Raw genomic sequence first — 20811 nt, 5'->3', positions numbered from 1 at the left:
GTCTCATATTCCCCTGAAGGAAGCCTTATGGAGCCCGCAACAGTTTCTCACATAATGCCAGAGATCAACCCTTGACAATCAGATGCCAACAATTTCACACACGCTGCACTTCCTTTTATCCCTAGGGGGCATCGCAGAGCCGGGAGACAAAGGGACCAGTAATAAAACGATGGAGCAACGCTTCTCCAAAACCAGCTCTTTCCCAGCAAAGCAGATCCTCGCTTCCACGCTTGACCTACACTGCGTTGCGCAAAACCGCAGATTCTGTATGGAGAGTCCGCGTGTTTACCCGGGGCTGAGGGATGACGAGACCGGCGCTGGTCCGTCACTTCTGCAAGAAGCGCCCTCTATGAAGCGGCCAGCGCCGGCAGACAGCAGGAGAGGTGCCATGGCGGGAATGGACGTAAACCGTTGACACAAACAGTACACGCACACTTGAACTCCCGTGCCGCTCCAAAGGGATCGGGCGACAAGTCCGAAGCGAGCCCGTCGAGTGCACACCGCCTTGGGCCACTGAAGAACACTCCCAAGATAGCGGGCTCGAGGTGTAAGCATGTAGCTCCACCGAATATCACGCCCGCTGTTTTTCCGGCTTCACACCCATCTAGCTTTATTGCCTGTGTCGCCCGAGAACCTTTCTGACAAAATTACTGAAAACGCTTTGTTTTAGTTGTTTCCATTATCAGCAGTCTCATGTTTGTGTTTCCACGCGCCGTCATAACGTCACGTGACATCACAGTGTCGCGTCACGTCATCACTTTATGTGACTCACGGTGTCACCTGACGTCATGAAGAGGAACACAGTAGGCGCGCATCAGCGCCACTGTCTTGTCGCACGCTTTCAGTACCGTGTATAACATCATCAAATAATATTTTAAGGTGATGACGTTTGCCTTATACTATCGTTCTTACAAGGCCGCTATAGCCAGTCGGCAAGAGCCAGGCGGCGCCACCAGAGTGAGAGCCCACGGTTATATGACCTGTCTCGTTGTAACTTGGGAAAGGGTGAACGATGAGTTCGACATTGCATGCTGACGGCTTGGACATGCGCTAGGTATACTAGCGACACGCACACATATTGGAGTATGAAGCTGCGAAAAGCCACATACTTTTTCGCAGTAGAAGCGCACGCCGGTGATACGTAGTTACGTTCCGATGGGCCCGCCAAGGACGTGGCCTTCCGCCGTACTGGCATGTTACGCGATCACGGATTCCTGGCCTACCCAGTAATTTTTGCTTCAGACACTAGGCAAAGCGGCGCCACTGGAGTAATAGCTCACGTTTGAACAATGCAGCCGCCACTCCTAGGCATACCCAATATTTCTCACTTCAGTTGATAGATAGCGCCAAACCAAACAGCACCGCAAGTTGCCTATAATGACCCCGTTTCTCCCATCCACCTAACCACATAACGGAACAATTGTCACAGCAATCCACACAAAACGAAATTTAGCCACCCACCTGATTAAGCAGTTTAAAGTTAACGCCAAGCGCAGCCGCATGTGTTCAGCGGCCTAGTTTAGTGACTTCCAGATCCAATGCAATGCGCACGAAGCAGATGTGCTATTTCCCGACTACATGCTCGTAAATTGAAGATTAAATGCTTTGCTGGTAGAGTGCTGTACTTACACGTAAGCGCGCACACACAGAGTGCTTTCAGGTCTGTGTCGGTTTTGTGAAGTTGAATACCTGCTCAAATCAGAGCGCTGTTCATGCCAATGATTGATTTGGTGAGTGTGAGTTCCACGTACTCTCGGATTATCGGGGATATCGAAAAGGAACTGCGAGTAGCTTAAGGTGTCGCACAGCGTATGCGCAGAACTTCTGCGCATGTGCAGTAAGACGTCCCAAGCTGTTCGGGGAGCCCAAAGGAACGTCAATGATTAATTCTAAGCGGTATTTTCGGAAAGTACGAACATCCGTGCACAGCCCCTTTAAAGGTTATCTTCAAATACATTTGAGGATTTTCCTCGCATAATAAAAAATTATCCGAGAACCACCCGGAAATTCCGCAGACATAAAAGAGGTTACCTGAGGCTATGATATAATTATCCTTGAGTGTGTAAGGAGTATTTATGATGGCAAAGAAGTACCACTGGACACCAGACAAGTCTCCTTGAATGCTAGGTGCTTATCTCTGGGTACCAGACGATTTCCCTGAATACTGGAGAGTTATCCTTGCGTAGCGGATGCTTACATTTTGTTGCCTGATGATTCTTCGGATACCAGATAAATTTATTTATGTAGCAGATGATTATATATCCTTCGATATAAAATGATTTTCTGCGGACGGCATATGAATATCATATACGGTACTAATATTAAACTGTGGTCGCACTTTTAATACTTCGTACATAATGATGCATTCTGAAATTGCTCATAAGGACTCACCTGTACCAAAACGTCTATATAGTGATGAACTTATATTAGAAATTTGATTTCTGGCGATTCCGTTTATCTTTTTTTATCTTCGTATTTTGAGTGGTTTCTCTCTCGTTTTATTCCTCTCTTTTTTTTTTCATCGTGTGCTTTTTTCTAATTGCGATTTTCCGTTTCGCTCACTCCGTGGTGTTGCAAACCAGATTAGGAGCCTTGACGTCATTGTTTAAGAAACGCCAATTTTTTACTCCGCAGAAACTATCTGAGGCTGTGTTTCTTTCTTGTATGAGAATCTTCTAAAAGGGGAACTCCGCCGATTTTTCGGTAGACTTCGACTAGGATGGAAATTTGCAGACCGCAGCCATAACCCTTTCTCAACTGATAACCAAAATATTTTAAAAGAAGAAAATTTTTCGGTCAAGTTATTGAATTTTCAAGTAACGCCGGCCGCGGAGGTTTTAGGAGGCGACTTTCTACTGGCAACAATGAAAAATCCCTACTTTTCCCTACCCGCGTACGTCACGCATGTGCAGACGGACGAGCGACTCGGCCAGCCGCGAAGTGGCTTTCCGGACGCAAGCGATCGAGATAATTTTTTTCGCAACTTCAAGGTTTAAAGTTTCTTTGCAATCGGTAGCAATCCGTGCTCCGCGATAGATTGTAGAAACGGTGCCGGGAAAAAGCTTGTTTTTTTACCCTAGAATTTTCGTGGGAGAAAAAAAAAAGCGTTCCCCGGCAGCAATGGAGGCCAACCACGTCACGGTGCTTTTGCGCGAGCTGTGTGCCGAGAGAACTAGTGTCACGTGAAACATTTTCACTTTTGCTCAGAATACTTTATAACCGCGTGTTGCGAGTTGAGTATCCTTCAGCAGCTGGAACAGCTTCAAGAGCGGCAAGCGCAAACTCAAGCCGCCTGTGGCCTATACGACATCCGTTCAAAGAAGAGCGCTAATAATATGGAGAAATATACTACACAACCTAGCACTATAGTCGACATTTTGCACAGTCATATTTGTTATTCACAATTAATTCGGTGATTTTTTTTTTATAAACACTATATTTGTTTTGGACGTCGAATCTAGCTCAGGCTACTCACGGAGTTCCACTCACGCGGCCGATATGTTGAAGACGAGAAGTGAAACGACTAAACAAAGTTAAAATCCGAATTTAGACATGACTTTCGACATATTGCTATTGCTGTCTTCTATAAGAGAGGTTAATGAAGCAGGTGTTATTGGGCTCCATTAATATACGATAGACGCTTGCCTGGTTTGTCAAATGGTTGGCGTGCCATATTCTTTGGCAAAGAAATCATGAAAACGTCTTTAATTTATTCTATTGCGAAACAATTTTATATAGGGCTGAAAAGCTTTTTTTTAAAACATGAAAGTATTGATGTCGTTGAGGGGAGGCATGCAAATTTACAGCTGATGCAAACTGTGCTCAGCCAAATCAATTTAAAAAATAAATTGTATATAGAATCATCCCCTTCCCATGTACTCTCGTGGATGGATGTTTGAACGCGTTGCATTCTACTGAAAGAAAAAATGAAAAGATACGGGTTCACATTTTTTTAGTAACATTTGTTAACTTATTTTGAATTAAAAAAAAAAGTTATGATGTCTTTCTGTACCTCACCCACTAATTTATCTTCAAGCAAATATTCTTTATTCAGAGATGAACAGTGTATTTGTGTACTTTATATGCATTCCATTGCACCTTGATGATTGGCTTGCTGGTTGCGAAGTTCTTTTATTCGTCATTTAAACACGATCTTCATGACCAGTAACCTGCCATCTAATCTACACGAATGCAGTTCATTCCATTCTATACATTTCATTGTTTACGAGAATCACAGCCTACATGTCTTAGATCCCAGACCAGCACGCATATTTCATCGCTTTGGAAGGCGAGCAATGTACGCGCCACACGCACGAACGCAGAAAATGGCATGGACCAGAAGCGCTTTTCAGAAATGGTCTAAAGATCCTTTACTAAACTACTTAAGCACCAAGGAGCATATTCATGCCACAAGAGTAGTTACACGTGCTGACGCTTGCAACAGTAAATTTCAAAAGAAAACCTAAAACAAATGGCACGTTCCTTCAGGTCCTAAAGAGCGTGTGGGGCATCCGTACCGACATTCCAAGCATTTTCCGTGGTGCTTTGGCAATTTGCCAAAAAAAAAAAAAAACGTATTGCGTGACTCTTCGACCTTTCTTCGCGAGCCATCTTCTAATAAAAAGAGAACGGATTTACTAGCGATATCGCGAAACTAGCGAGCCGCGGCTTGAGCGTAGCGAATTGCAAAAACAGTTTTATGAAAATTCAATTGCTCCCGTTTTTCTTTCTTTCTTTTTTTTTACTTTCTTATAGTTATGCACGTAGGCCAAGGCCATACTTTGTACAAATATATATATAATTATCAACTTCAAGCAGCGCGAACGCCCTGGTTTTCTTGCTGTTAGACGCGAGAAAGGCGGGCGCGAGCGTACCCGATTGGCGGCCGCGTGCCTCGCTGCACACAAGTGACGTCACGCTTGGGCGGCGGAGAAAACTAAAGCCCCTCAATCGTGTGAAAAGTGGCGCCATTCACTGTTGTGGAAATGCTCGAGATACGTGTCGCGCGCCACTTCCGGGAAATTCATAGCGTCTGAAATCTAGCTCAGTGCTGCGCTGTGCCGCCATGATCTTCCCAAGGGCTGCACGTTGCACGTGCCTCGTGCATCGACGCACCTTGCGCTACTTTTGAAACATGAAGGGGCTTTAGAAAAAACCGAGAACAAACTAGGGAGAACAATGTTTCGGTTTCGGCAGCAAACAAACTATACAAAATATCACTTTTTTTAGTTAACTAGAGTGAATCTGGGAGAACGAGATAGCTTTTCGGAATCAGGAAGCCATCCGCATTCAGATTATGCCTTTGGATTAGGTAGCTCGAAAAGTCGGCGGAGTTCCCCTTTAAAGGGATATTTCAACGAAATTTGTAATATACCCGTCGTGTTCATACATAGGTTGAATATGATCCACCATATCCGTAAATGACAATCGCATGTTTATATTTTCGACCTAATGGCTGTATTCTTTGTAATGAACGGCCCACTCTGGCAAGCGCTCGGAGAACAGCCAGCGGAGGGCACGTGACATGAAACGCGATCGTGACGTAGTTCGTCTCGGGACGAGCAAAGCTATGGCGGGGCTGACGTCGAGAGGATGGCCTGGTCGTTCCAGTCACCGAAGCGGCTGCTTTTGTACGAATTTTGAGTGACGGGTTAATCTTCTACATTCTTGTAGAGGGACAAATAGCGACTTCTGGGACACGCAAAAGGCATTCTCGGGAAGAGGGGAGTTCCTCCTTCCCCCCTTCTCTCGCCGTGGCCGGAGGCGAGACAGTTTCTGTCACTAGCTGTCAAGGTTCCTAGACGGGCATTACAAAACAGGCGTTAGCGACAGGCATTAGGTGCTCTTTGCTAATCGTTTAATTCGTCTTCAAATTCCTTTTCGTGACTTTTTAGCGAGATATTGATGTGTTCGATGTGATACTGCTCATTTGAACACATATAGACCAAAAAATAAGCGCCGAAATTTCGTTGTAGTATCCCTTTAAAGGACAGGCCTACAAGGAAGACATTGGTTATAGAAAATAAATGTCCGCAGTCATGTTCAAAGCATACATCTTTACGTCTCAAACATGCCTCGAAGATGCTTAGGACGTGCCCGCAGGCAATTTTGTCATCAGGTCTTTAGCAAACACCGTGTCCTCTGTATGATGCACGAATAGTGAGACAGCGGTCTTAGACGCTTATCTGCAGATCCCCGGGGATCAACCTTGGACACCTTAGGACACTAGAAGATATCCAATGATATCAGATGATCACTCCAAGAAATCCGAAGATAGCAGAGGATGATCTAGCCTCCCCCTGTGGTTGGCGGGGGCATTCGCAATAAAACATGGGTGCAGCGCCGGGAAAACCCCCCGCGCTGCACTCGTCCAGCCATGCAAACTACACTCTTACACCCCTTTCTGCATATATCACACCGGAAAATTTCAGTTCGATGTACAGCGCGCTGACACCGAACTGACGTGCACCAACTTTCATGAGCGGCTTGATAGATGAGCGGTGCAACTTGCTAAAAAAGCTAATGTGCGTGTTACTAAATACAAAAAAAAATCGTTTTAGAAACTCCCCACTGCACATCTTCAGTGTTTTTCTTTTTTCTTTTCTTCTGTGGTCTCTGATACGTGCGTTATTTGTTTAATACGTTATATTACCACTGTTATCAAGCCCCTCATAAAACTTGGGGCCGTCAGCTTGGCATCACTGCGCTCGCTGTACGTCGGACTGAAGTTTTGCCGTGTATTATATAAGACAAAAGGTGTCAGATTACACACTTCTTTAGTTAGTACGCAAACGGTATCAGCTCCGAGCTAATTGAATAAATCGATTCCCTAGTCATGTGTTTGCTAGCGCAGTGCTGGCCTACCACCACCCGGTCTTCGCGTCTCCGAGGTTTCCTCAGTCGCTTGCTAGAGCCTGTTCTTGGCTTCCCGGCATTTCTTTCGGCGCCGTAGACGTTGTTGCACGCTTCGCAAAATGCCTGTTTAGTTTCCTCGCTAAATGCAGCGGGAGAATTGATGTCACGTGACCTATACACCAAACTAGTTTCCCCGTAATAAATTTAGCGGTGAAAATTGATAAACAATAAGTTCGTCTTCATTCCCAAAACGATTGCTGAAAGGATTCTCAAAAAATTTCAACGATCGCCCCTCAAAGAGGGAGCTGCCATAAGGACCAGCAGATAAGGTACGCCTGGCAAAGTTTGAACTCTAAACATACATACCTGAAATAAAAGGGGCGGTGCAGCGATATTTAATTGGAATGTTTTTCACTTCAGACAAGCTTACTGGCACTAGTGGGACTCGACGATACTCGCACGCAACGCCACTGGCCAAGAAAGTCCACTGTTACGGTGTTACTTCAAGGACAAAAGCGAGTGTTTTCATTCAATCTCTCCTTCGCAAACTTGATGACATAGCTGGGCGGTCGCAGTACCTTCCAGTGACGATATTTGAATGTGGCTCATAGATTGGAGCCGAGCATTGCGTGGGCACTCGATTTCGGCTCCTGATAATCGATGGCTCGAGAAGCATTCGGGTAGTGGCCCGTGTCCAATCGCTGCAATGACGACAGCAGCCGAACCATAACAATGTCTGAAACTCAGCGCGTGTCCTATGCTTTGCCGACTTGAGCGCCTGGCTATGATCAACATATGCGGCATATAATCCGGTCCAAATCACGTGGCCACTTGTTTTGGATGCGGGTTCAGGGAGTGAACGCTGCTCATTTTCTTTATTTTTTTCTGCGACTTCGATTTCGTGTGGTGTAAAACGAACGGGTGTTTCATAGGTCATTAACGTCAGGGATCCGTTGTAAGCGGTATTCGCGCAAAGTACAAAAATCGTTGCATCGCCCCTTTAACCTCTTGAACGTGGTTTCAAAAAAAGTTCCTTCTACTTAAAAAAAATTCCTAGAGCTTAGTTTAGAGGTGCGGAAACGTTAAAAATAGAACAAAAAGTGAAAGCCGTTTACAACTCCCTGTAACGCCGAATTGGAGCGCAGCAGGGAAGGGCACTGAGGGCCACGTGTTTTGCGGGGGGGGGGGGGGGGGGGGGGGGCGGGGGGTCACGTGACCTGGGGGTGTCACGAGACCTAGGGGGAGGGGTCACGTCACTCCCCAGGTCACGTGACCCCCCCAGTCACGTGACTAAAATCCCCCGCTAGATTTAGCGGGGAAAATTTTCCGCTAGATTCAGCGGGGAATTTTTCCACTAGATTTAGAGGGGAAATTTTTTCGCTAGATTTAGCGGGGAAATTTTTCCGCTAGATCTAGCGGGAAAATTTTCCGCTAAATTTAGCGGGGAAATCTTTCCGCTAAATTTAGCGGGGAAATTTTTTCGCTAAATTTAGCGGGGAAATTTTTCCGCTAGATTTAGCGGGGAAATTTTCCCGCTAGATTTAGCGGGGAAATTTTTCCGCTAAATTTAGCGGGGAAATTTTTCCGCTAGGTTTCGCGGGGAAATTTACCCATAATGCACCGCGCGGTTACACCGACGGCGACGCCGACGCCGCTCAAGCCGGAAACGGGCGCCTAAGAGCTGCGCTCTAAAACGGCAGCGACGTGAGCGATCAAAAGCGTCGTTGTGGTCGGCATTTCACGATTGTCCGAATGCTGACTATGACGTCAGCAAATGATTTATCAATGACGGAAAAAACAGTAATGTAAGAACTTCACTTTTGACGGTGTTGGCAGTGTTTGCTTTCAGAACGCAATAATTGCAAGCTTCTACCATGCTAATTACAAATACTATTGTCATTGTTGCTCGCAAAGTAATGACGTTTGGTGAGGGAACCATAGGGGGCGTCACAAGAACATCTCGCCGCCAATAGACAATTGCAAGCATGGCGCCCCCGACTGGTGCTGCACGCGTGCAAGCACGTGCCCGTGAACATAGCTTTGACAAGCTTGCAATTGCACGTGCTTACCCAAACAAGCAGAGACATTTCGACGTCTAGTCCCCTTGCTCGCAATCGTCTTAGACGCTTCGAACACGCGCCAGATTACAGCCGGCATCGCTGACCTTCTCTTGTCTCCCCGAGATACCAAGCCATTGAAGCGGGCTTTGACGAGCCTCCACAAAATACCATGCTGGGGAGAAGGACGCAGTCCAATCTGGAATGTCAATAACCCGTCCCGCTGTGGAAATGATGGAGCAAAGTTATAAGAACACGAGGAGACAAAAACTGAAGGTCGGTAATGGAGGCGCCCATGCCGAGCATCTGCACACAGGTTTCCAAGTTCGTTTCCGGGTGGTTTTAATCACTGAGTTAATCTTTAAAATATTATACACAAAATCTTCCGGCGAAACGACGTTTGCATGCCCAATCTTAGTTATGTACGTTTGGAACGCGAATTTTACAAGGCGTGCCATATGCGCTGGCCCTTACGGTCACAACAACAAAAGAAATATACTGTTCTTCTGTTTTTGTTTTTTAGATTATCGTTTATACGCGGCTGCTTTTCTTTTTCTCGTCAAATGTTAACACCTTTAGAACACAGATTATGGACTGGTCGGTTTGTGGACATTGCGCGGCATTTGTCACAAATTTGCGACAAGTTGCTGCAATTTATATGACCAAAGCTATTTGTGTTTTTATTGTTCTCATATGCACTGTATTCTTCCCTGGTGGTTGTTCAGATTTATACAATTGGGTTAATATATGTTCGTTATTTCGCACAAACACTGTTCGTATTGAGGGCAGTAGCTTTTTCTTCTCCTGTATCTTCTCTCTACCTGTGCGCTCATAATTACCCACTTTCCCAATTATCTACCCTTTCACAATAGCGCACGTTCTCCTGCAATGAGCCTCACCACGGCAGCTGTAGCGGCAGCTGGAAAGCTTTTTTCTCTATGTTTTTGTCATCTGAACGCTGGTTTGAGTGTGGGATATTTAACGGAATCACTTTCAAAGCGTGGAAATTTTTAGAACGTGACCCAATAACCCAGAAATGTGCCTTTCCGTTCGTGCGTCTCTGCATTTTCCCGCGAAATTTAGTGACGAAATTGACGTCACGTGACCTGACATCCGTGGTGAAAACAGGATCAATTGCTCCTGAACCCACCAAAAACAAGTGTTTTCGTTGTACCGACATCACGGTCATTAATCAAGGCGAAGGGACGATGAGTAATAAACTGAAACAAGCATCAGTCGGGCGAACTTGAAGCCCAAAATAAACGAACAACCAAAAGAGGTAAATAAAGAAAAGTACAGAGAAGAGCGGTCGCGGGCGTCGAAGTTGGCGAAAAATGCAGAGTCGACCGCTCGCGGGAGAGTGCGTCGTCGTCTGGTAAGTCTGCATGAGTCCGCAAAGCCCACGCTCGATTCCTTACCTACTACAATCGGCATCTCGAAGATTCAACCTAGAATGTTCGGGAGTGAGTTAGGGCGAGACTGACTTGGCAAGTTTGTTCTGGTCTCCTTATCTTTCACCCTCGGGTTTAGAGCAAACACGAATCTTCTAAATTTGCGAAGAGAGAAGCGTTCCTTCTCGGTCATGCGCGCGGCAAATACCGTTGTTGACTACACGTAAAAACTTGTCGGAATGCCAGTGCACCATGTCTGTCTTTCGTACTTAGTGATTCGTAGTTTGGTGTTCCCCTTAGTTCGTGCTACAATCTGATTGACTCTGGAGCGACGATACGAGTAGAAATTTAGAGAGAGAAGGAAATGAAAGCGCGCGGGGATAGCAACGAGTTCTGGTTGAAATGATTAGTGCGTAGGCGCAAAGCAAGCTGCCTTTGTCTCTACTCAGTATTCGAACCCGTTCGAACGCGAACGAGGAACGCTGAACGCGGGCGTTCGGTGTTTAAACGCGGGCGTTCGGTGTTTGCACCCGTTCGCACAGTGACTAGAGATAAAAGCAACTAGCTTATGCACTGATAATTCCAATCAGAGCTCTGCACTCTGATTTCCCCTGGCGCTCTCGTCTCTTCTCTCTCTCCTTCTCTCTCTCTCTCAATTTCTGCCACAAAAAGAAGCGCGGCACTGAAAATTCCCGGCGTCAATGACCGCCGACGAACGATATTCCTAAAATTTTTCACGGTTATCTCTAAGCACGCAGTTTCATAGATAAACGTTTACGCTGTACAAAGATGGTGCAAAATGCTACCGCAATTTAAGGGATGTGCAGCACTTTTGGCAACAATCCATTTTACGAAAGATCTAACTACCCTTAAGGCTCGTTCACAGATTTGAGACTCCTTAGAACCGAGTGTTCTAAAACCCCACAAAATCTCTTACGACGAAAGATCACAATGACACGCTGGCGCCATCTATGCGGTGATCCTGAAACTGCATTTCACTAGAGCGAAGGTTTGGCGGTATTTTCGAGGTCGAATGTGTGTACTACTCATGATAAATGGGCGTTTATATGTTAGCATGTGGACAAGAACTAGACCATTCCTTTTCAAGCCCAGAAAAAAAGTGCCCTTTACTTCGTCGTCTTTCCGCAGCCCCCCCCTCCCCCCCCCCCCCACACACACACTAACTCGGCGCGCGATAACAAGCGTAACCCGGCTTACTGAACACCTCCCCCTTTTTGTTTGTCGGTGAATAGTATTTCAAGTTGAATCTATTCAGGAGCTTCATTGTCCGCCCACTTCTAGTGAGAGTCAGACCTTGTGGTCCACTAGAAGGAGCTGCTGGTTGCGCTGGCAGAGGCTGTATATTGTCCCTGGTTGTGTAACCCCAGAAAAGGCTGGAGTTGACGGTACCAGATGGAATATGTTGCGCCTTACAATCCCACGGTTCATTTGACCTGGTAGGAGCGAGGTGAACCAGCTTTAGACAACCATTCCGTTTGTTTTCTGGTTAATCACATATACGTGTTGTCCGCTTTGCAGTGCTTTCAACGGATGTGCCGCGTGTCTCGGGTCAAAAGTTACGTTTCTTTTTCCCCTTATTTTCTTTCGCTCACTTTCGTAGCTTCTGAGCCTCGGGTGTAATAGGTTTTTTTTTTAAAAAAAAGGAACAATTGGGACAGATGAGCAAATTTTTCGGTCCACTATAGGTTCATATGGGCTAAACCCGTTTGCAAGGGGTAGCACAATATGATTGTAATGCACCCCTTGCATCATCCGTCTTCTGCCAGCTCCTCTTGATAATCTACTCCAGCTTCCACAAAACCGTTGCTCTGTGAAAACATTGGGCTGGACATTTTGTGAACCCCATTCCTTGGAAAAATAAAAGATCTCGGATCCAAGTAATCTTTGGAACTGAAGTCCGTTGTTGCTGCATGCGGCCTCTGCCTTCCCATGTCTTACGAAGACAGACTTCGTGTGGTCGACGACAGAAACAGCTGACAAGCTGGCCAAGGGGGCAACTTCGGGGTGTCTGAAGTAATAATACGTCACTAGCAAGTACCTCCTGTTTTCCAAGTAGAAAAGGTTTACGCCTACTTGCTGCCCAGGCCTTTCAGGAAGCGGAGTTGGTATCAAAGGCTCTTGGCGGTTGATTGCTTCCTGAATGCACTGCGTGCACCCTTTTACCAGTTCTTCTATCTGCTTAGACAAGCCTGGTCACCGCACAAACTCACGGGGGCGTGCTCTGCATTTAACAATGCCTTGGTGCCCCTGGTGAATGCTGTCCAAGACTTGGTTTCTCATTGTCTTAGGAATGATTATCCTCGAACCTCTCATTAGAAGGCCGTCTTTCGCTGCAACGTCACTTTTGTGCTGCCAATTGGCACTGCACTCCTGGCCGAACGCTTTCTTGGCTGGCCAGCCCTCTGTACTGAAGTGCGTTAGAAATTAACATGTTGCGTCAATTTTCTAGTTAGCTTGAATTTCTCTTAACTTTTTGTCCATTGTTAGAATATTTGCTGTGAGATCTCGCACGTATGCTGATATTTCATGCTCCATGTCCTTGTCCGGTGTATGCTTCAGAAGATTTCTGGAGAAGAAGCCAGCCGCCACTAGGTCTTTTCCGGGAACGTGTGTGATGTCATAAGAAAACCTCATCGTCCGGATTTTCATTCGCTGTAGTCTTGGCGTGATGTCTTCCAAGCTCTTCAAAAAATATATATAAGCCAGCAGTTTAAGGTCCGTCTCGATCTGGATTTTCATCCCGGTTATGAAGTCTCGAAACGTTTGGCACCAACAGACCGCCGCCAGTCCCTTCTTTTTGGTCGGGGCGTATCGTCTTTCTCCTTCGCTGAGTGTTTCTACGCGTACGCCACTGGTCTGTAAATCCCGTTCTCTTGCTCCTGGCGCGATACTGCGCCCATGCCAAAAAAAAGAGGCGCCTGTCGACAACATGGTTGATTTTCTTGGGTCAAAAAGAACGGGTAGCAGGTCTGATGTCAAAATCAAGTTTAGGTTTTCAAAAGCCCTCTGTTGTTCTTGGTTCCAGGCCCATTGATTTTTGGAACTCAGTAATACGACCAGAGGGCGTGACTCTTGAGCCAAACTGGGAAAAAAATTCCTAAGGTACACTCTAAGAAAAAGGGGAGCGCGACTTAGTCCCCGGGGGGAGCAAGTGCGTTGCCACAACCATTAGTCCCCTCGGGGTCTAACGGGAAGGGGAGTAACAGTTGCGCCTCTCCATTAGTCTCTCGCACTAGCACCGTTGGGACTAACTGTTACACCGTTTCAATTGCACCTCGAGGACCAACTGTTAGGCCCTTGCATTTGGTCCCCTGGGACCAACTGTTACACCGTTTCAATTGAACCTCGAGGACGAACTGTTAGGCCCTTGCACTTGGACCCTTGGAACTAACTGTTACACCGTTTCAAATGAACCCCGAGGACCAACTGTTAGGCCCTTGCACTTGGACCCCTGGGTCTAAACGTTGCGCCCTTGGATTTAGTCCCCCGGGACTAAAGGTTTATCCTTTACAATTGGTCCCGAGCCACAAATCTCCGAAACGAAATTGTGCAGTTCAGGTTGAACGTAGCTTTATTGCCTCGTAGATACACATCGCATTCAAGGATGACTGAAGTCGAAGTTCCTGAGCGGTAGACTCCACGATAAGGCGAAATTCCGAAGAGTGCACTTGCGTCGACGATGGCTTGAGCACTGGGACGGCTGTCCAAACCGGTCGTGGTCCAAGCACCGTTTATTGGGGCACCGGCAGCTTCTTGCCTGTTTGCGAGGAATTTGGATTATTAGCAACAGGGGCAGCGTGAAATACACGATCGCTCAACAAAAGTATGGGATATAGCACACACATAATAAAATAACAAATAGGAACAAAAGGGCTACAATGGTTCACATCTAACATGCGATCTGTTGACAGCAGACTAGCGCAATATTATATTTTTAGTAGAACGTCCGCTGCGAATTGCAGACCCAGCGTGTGCGTGCTCAAACTGTGCTTCAAAGTGACGGAACGAGCTCCCGCCATCAACGCGAAAGTCTGTACAATCGAATAAATGTCTCCATTAAAGGGTAACTGCAAAGAAAAAAAGTGTATTTTAAACAGCCTAATTTGAACAAGCATGTCACAAAATTATTTTTCCGCCAAAAACAAAAATTTTTACAGCAATATTTATTGCGCGAGACTGATTTTAGTTTGCGGCTATTTCGTCCGTTCTAAATCGCGCGCCACAAAATTGGTATTATACGTCAAGTAGTGGCTGCTATACGTCACTCCGTGACGTATAGCAGCCACTCCGCGCGTTCCGAAAGAGCGGGAGTTTCGAATGTGGAGAAGTTGTGACCCCGACTAATTACGTCCTGTGGCGTAAATATTTCTAGAAAAAATTTGTTTTTTCGCGGAAGATTTCTTTTGTGACATGCTTGTCCCAATTAGGCCGTTTAAGATCACACTTTTTTTTCTTTGCAGTTACCCTTTAAGGCCGGTTCTCACACGCAGCGAAGCGCTGAAGTAGCGCGGCTCACGTGTCGTGAGCTGCTTTTCGTCTGCAATGAGCAACAGTTTCGACGGTGCGATACAAAGCTGGTGAAAGCTCCCGTCAGCACGCGCTTAGCGCTAGGTCAGCGCTATGCTTGTAGCTCTCTGCTGCATGTGTGAACAGGCCTTTATGGTAAAGCGATCCTGTTAGGGTGTGCAAAACACAAAAAAATAAGCCATCGGTAGAACTGGCGTTTTGCTTGATACGATTGACTATCAGGTCTCTGTGCTGCATAACAAAATTAGCAACCATGGTGCCAAAAAGAATAGAGCATGGCGCGCGCATTGGAAGCTAGAGAACGCGCTCAAAATAAAACACTTTCTGAAGCCGCGGTTAATGAATATACCATAAACAGAAGTACTTTGACATACCTTAATCGAGTTCCCTTGTCTTGTGACTTCAGAACAGGTCAAGTGCAGTGTTGCAGCACCGCGAATCCAAACCGGATCCCGCAATGATCGGAGACGACCAGCTTCTAAGTCCTGACGAAGGCTATACTAAAAACAGGTTCTTTTCAAACAAAGACCCTTTCTCATTTTCCCGACAGACCCTCTCTGCCCCATCTGCCAAACCTCCCACGTAAGCGAGGAATGCGGGGTAGGGGGTTGGTGGGAGGGGGAAGGGCGCGTACACGAAGATCTCTTCCCCCCTCCCACTGCACACGACACACGGACGCTCCCAAGGACGGGAGAAGGTCGAAGCTCGCCATTTTCAACACGCCGGTCAAGTGACGTACAAGCAAACCCTTTTTTTTCTGTCTCTCTTTTCTGTTTTCTCGGGGGGCCTTTTTCTTTTTTAAGTTCGCATTTGTTTTGTATTAACAGGATGTTGCCACAGTTGACGTATACCGGGCTCGGTTCGTTCTTCGTTGTTCGTCTGGAATGTTATCTGAAACCGCGACGACGATCGTATGAGGGCGTCTAGATACTGCCCCTGAATGTGCCTTTTAAGTAGAACGTGCCGTGCATCAAGTGTGTCGTTGCGGATTTTGAGTTCGACATTGGACTACCAAGAAAGGTTGGTTACGGGGAGATGCAGAGACGAGGCTCGACTTGTTTTCAGTAACTCAGTTTTAGCGATTGAAGTGACCATTTATTCTGACTGCGAGACTCCGGTGTTGAAAGCGCGTCTTCTACAAACTCTTAAGTTTCATTTAAGAAAAAAAAAAGTGTTAGTATTTGGAGGTGTTGCGTTTGGATAAATGCTCATTTTTTGCGCGAAGGCAAATTACGTGAATGGGACTTGTGAAATGTCAACAGATCATTTTTGACGAGATAGTTGGGTGAAGTAGAGTCAACAGATTCGTTAATTCGCACAACGCGCGAAGCTCTACCATGTAGTGTCTGAACGTTTCGTGGCACATTAAACAAATTCGCCAGTTTCGTCCGAGTTTTGCCAACACTTTCAGCCGTGCTGGGCTGAGTCTCGCCGATCCCCAAGACAAGCGAAATATCATCCGTCCTCCTGGCGAACAATCCGTTTGCCTTCGGGGACTAAATCGTACAGATGCACCCTGTCTGAGGGCGACTAATGGCTGCTTTTGCTCGCGCACGCCTATCGGTTAGTCCCAGTCGAGCGCAGTTAGTCCCCAGCTTTTGCGCACGGCACCTAGCTTGAACCAGATGGTCCTTTCGGGGAGCAACTGGGAGTTCAGAGGACCAAATGCTGCCGTTAGTCCCTTGAGGCCAACTTTTTTTCTTAAAGTGTAATTACCATTCCAAGAAATCTCTTCAGCTGCGTTGTACAAGTGGGAGCTTCCATCCTCACGATGGCTTCTACCTTCTCTTGATCTGAACGAAATCCTTCTCGATCGATGACATGTCCAAGAAACTTTACCTGAGTTTCTGTGAACTGACATTTAGTTTCGTTCAGGGTAATTCCTGCCTGCCTGAGTCGAAAGAGGACGTCTCGCGGGTTTCTGTCATGTTCTGCTCTCGTGAATCCGTAGACGAGGATGTCGTCCGTGTTGCAGACTTGTCCTTTGATTCCGCTCAGATGCTAGCTCATATTCTGGAAGAACTTTAAAGCAGCTGCAATAGCGAAGGGAAGTGTCGCTTAATCTTAAAGCGCCCAAATGGTGTGCTGAAGGTGGTAAGAATCTGGGACTTTCGAGCAAGCTTAAACTACAGAATTCAAAATTTGCTTCGATTTTTGAGAAGAACTTCGCATTCCCTAGTAGTCCCAGTACGTGGTCTGCCACCGGAAGCGGATGTCGTTCTCGCTCCGTATACTTGTTCAGCTCTGTGAAGTAAACGCAAATTCTGTAGCTTCCGTTCGACTTTGTCAGGACTACCATTGCTGAGCACCAGTCTGTTGGCTCGTCCACACTTTCTATTGCGCCCACGGTGACCCTAATCTAGCACTCCTCCTTGATCTTTTATATTAAGGGAATTGGGATTCTTCGCGAAGTGCTTAGAGACAAGGGAACTGCATCTTTGCGTAACTCAATATTGTAAGGTTGTTTCCTCAGCCAAGGCCTTGAAAAAGTTCCGGAAACTCGGGAACTTTTTCAAAAGTTCCCGAGTTTCCGGGTTTCGGGAAAGTCCCGGGTTTCGTGTCGACTATCGCACTTAGTCTCTGTACAAGTCTCAGCTCCAGAGAGTGGCCTCTCGACAAAAGTGGTTCGTCTAGCTCTTTTAGGACAAAGTCATAGGCAAATATGCGCTTTTCTCTATGGCTATATATCTGCTCTCAGTACACCCAGTACGTTCAACTTTGCTCGGCTGGGCCCCTTTACTACTTTTTTTGGCCTCAACAAGAGACAATGCACTGGGGTACAGTCTGTATATTCGTGCTGTAATCGCAGTGATGTCTGGCCCCGTGTCTATCTTGAAAGATACTGGAGCTGTCTGAACTGTCAGTACAATCCTCCATTCGTCTTCCTCGGCTTATTCTATGACTCCAAGAAGGGTGGTCTTTCGGCTTTGACTTATCTAACTGTCCTGGAGCTGCGGCAAACTTTTAAAAATGTCCTATTTTTTGCACTTGTTGCAAATTGCTTGTTTGGCGGGACATTTATTTCGTGAATAAAAACTTCGCCCACACAACGGACACGTTTCTTTAGTAGCCTCTTTGGAGCCTTCTCGCATTCACCTTGCGCGTCGGGGGTGACTCCGCGGACGCTCGATTGAGACTGTCTTCTACGTGAACATCAGCTTGCTGCTTCTTCACAGTCTCCGATTGACGTGCCATTGTGGTTGCTTTTTCTAATGTCAGCTTTGCGCCGAGCTGCATCCGCTCGGACAACTTCCTGTCTCAAACACCCACTGCGATGCGGTCCCTGATCAGTAGGTTGTCGAACCGGGAGTACTTCGGCAATCCATGAAGAGCTGTTATGAAGTATTTAACTGACCCCGATGACTCTTGCACCCGCGAATGGAACTTGGCTCTGTCATAAATTACGTTCCTTCGAACAATGAAATGCTCTCCGCATGCAATTCGTACTGCGTCGTACTGGTGCATTTGCGTCTCTGTCAATTCCAGCGAGGGAAGAATATCGTCGCTCTTGTCTCTCATGCAGTAGACTAAGGCGCTGACCTGTTCAGAACCGCTTTTCGCTTGGAGTCCACTCACCACTCGAGAGCGCTGGAACCTTATAATCCACTGGGCCAGTACTCTGACTTGGAGAAGTCGAACTCTTCCGGTGTATGGCATGCGAAAAGAGGAGCCGCCATCGCGGTCCAAACATCAGGTTCTTGAGAACTGCCGCCTTCTGCTACCACCACTTCGTAGTCGTCTAGGCACACTTCTTACTGAAGTCCTCTCAGGGCGAACGTCCTTACGCTGCCACCATGTTGTGTTAGCATGTGGACAAGAACAAAACTGCAGAATTCCGCAGCAAACGTACCACTATGAAAGAACGACCATCTCGTCCGGTGCCGCGAGATCAACTGATTTTATGTGACATAGGAAAGAAGAAAAGAAAGAGGATAGGTTTCTGAAAGCGGAGAGAGGCAGGACAACATATATAAGAAGAAGAAGTGAAAGAGAAATAGCAGAACACAACATTTCTCCCCCCCCCCCCTCCCCTTTTGGAGAGAAGACGGGTATACAAGATGCTCATAACAAAGCCAGACATAGATATTATACACATAAAACAAAGTTGCACAAAATCATAATTCAAAAGAAATTCAAGTCAATCATTCATTATCACATACTTGGCCTAGGCTATTTTTAAAGCATTCGCACTCAACACTCATACTCTTGTACACAATATCTCAAATAACATTATCAGAATGTCAGAAAGTTATTTACAGAATTCCAGCAAGTTATTTACAAAAGTACAGCAAGTTATTCACAGAATTCCAGCAATTAATTTCACTCCGGATAATAAGCGTTAAAGGAATATGTAAACTTCTCCCCCCCCCCCCCCCCCCCCCCCCCCCCAAGGTGGTCGGCGAGTTTGGGTCGATCGCCGAAGCTCTTCCACTGGGGGAATGGAAACTGCCACTGGGGAATAGTACCACCCACTGGGGGAACGGAAGCTTCCACTGGGGGAATAGTAGCATCCACTATGTCAAACATCTTTAACGTTTGTGCAGAGAACAGCAGCGTTTTCACCCGATTGAAACTTCGGTCTGCTGCCTGGTAGATGAACGGGGTGTCCTTCCTTCGGTGCTTTCGCAGCGGTTCCACTTCAGAAGCCTCACTGATGTCACTGGTCGCAGTATACAAACAAAACCGCGTTGCTCCGCTCATTTTGATGTGCCAGGTGGAGCCGTTGCCGCCGTAAGCTTGGAGGCGTTCCAGATGCGACCGTCCTGAAGCTTGAAGGCTCATTGGCCGACACGCTCCACAATTGTCATTGCCGGACCAAAAGCTTAGTCTCCCTTCTTTACATTTCCTGGCTTTCTGACACGCACCCATCCGCCGGGTCGCTTCCATGGAATGGGCAGAGGTCCCAGCTTGACCAAGAACACTGGGGGTAACTTGCCGCCCGAGGCCATGACTAGTCCAAGATGGCTTCTGAGCACTCGAAGATTCCGTTCGATGTAGTCGTCATCTTATTGCTGAATCAGTTCTGGAGAAGGTTTTGCCGGGACACGCAAGAAATTGCCCATTTGGCTATCAGCATTCCCAGCATGTCCTCGCTAAAGCCCTGCCCAGCCCAGAACTCACAAGATCCTCGTCGCCATAATGCAGAATTCCGCAGCAAGCGTACCACTATGAAAGAACAACCATCGACGCCGACGCCGACGCCGCTCAGGCTGGAAACGGGCCCCTAAGAGCTGCGCTCTAAAAACCATTCCTTCCCGAGCCAGAGCGCCCTTTACTTCGTCGTCTTCTAGCAGCACCCCCCCCCCCCTCCCCCCCACTCCCACTCTCGGCAAGCGCTAATGCGCGTAATCTGGCTTACTGAACAGTTTATACCATTGACGAAAGTTTTTTTCGAGCAAGGAAAGAAAAGACGACGCGTGAAAGAAATAGAAAATGTACGGAACTGCCAAGTATTCCACTGCTACCTGATAGATGGCGCCAGTGTTTACTCTCGTCTAGAGTTCCTGTACAGGCTCCCTACGGGAGCCAGAGTTGTGCGTCTGTTTTCCACGTGCCGCCGCGCCGCTATTCGCCGAGATCCGATCACGTGAGGATCCGGATCAAATGCCGTGCAGGAAAAAAAGACGTCGCACGCTCTCCGACAGTACGTACCCCTGCTTTTGAGCCGCTATTCGCCGAATTCAGTCACGTGAGGAGCAGGATCAACATGCCGTACAGGAAAGACAGCGCTACGGGGATGAACGCGCAACCCTGGCTCCCGTGGGGAGCCTATAGACGCTTTACAGCAGCTGTGCATGTGCGCCGCCATAACTGCCCTTCAGTTTTTGTTCCCTCTTATTCCGTTCGCTTCACTTCATCATTACCACAGCAGGACAGGTTGTTGCCATTTTAGATGTATACTGTGTTCTTGTACCCAGCATAGGCCCTTGTGAAGACCCGTCAACGCCCGCTTCAGTGGC

This window comes from Ixodes scapularis, unplaced genomic scaffold, assembly GCF_016920785.2.
Source record: "Ixodes scapularis isolate PalLabHiFi unplaced genomic scaffold, ASM1692078v2 PGA_scaffold12__126_contigs__length_90152505, whole genome shotgun sequence".
Classification (NCBI taxonomy): domain Eukaryota; kingdom Metazoa; phylum Arthropoda; class Arachnida; order Ixodida; family Ixodidae; genus Ixodes; species Ixodes scapularis.
The sequence above is the reverse complement of the archived record's forward strand: the minus strand, read 5'-3'. Positions refer to the sequence as shown.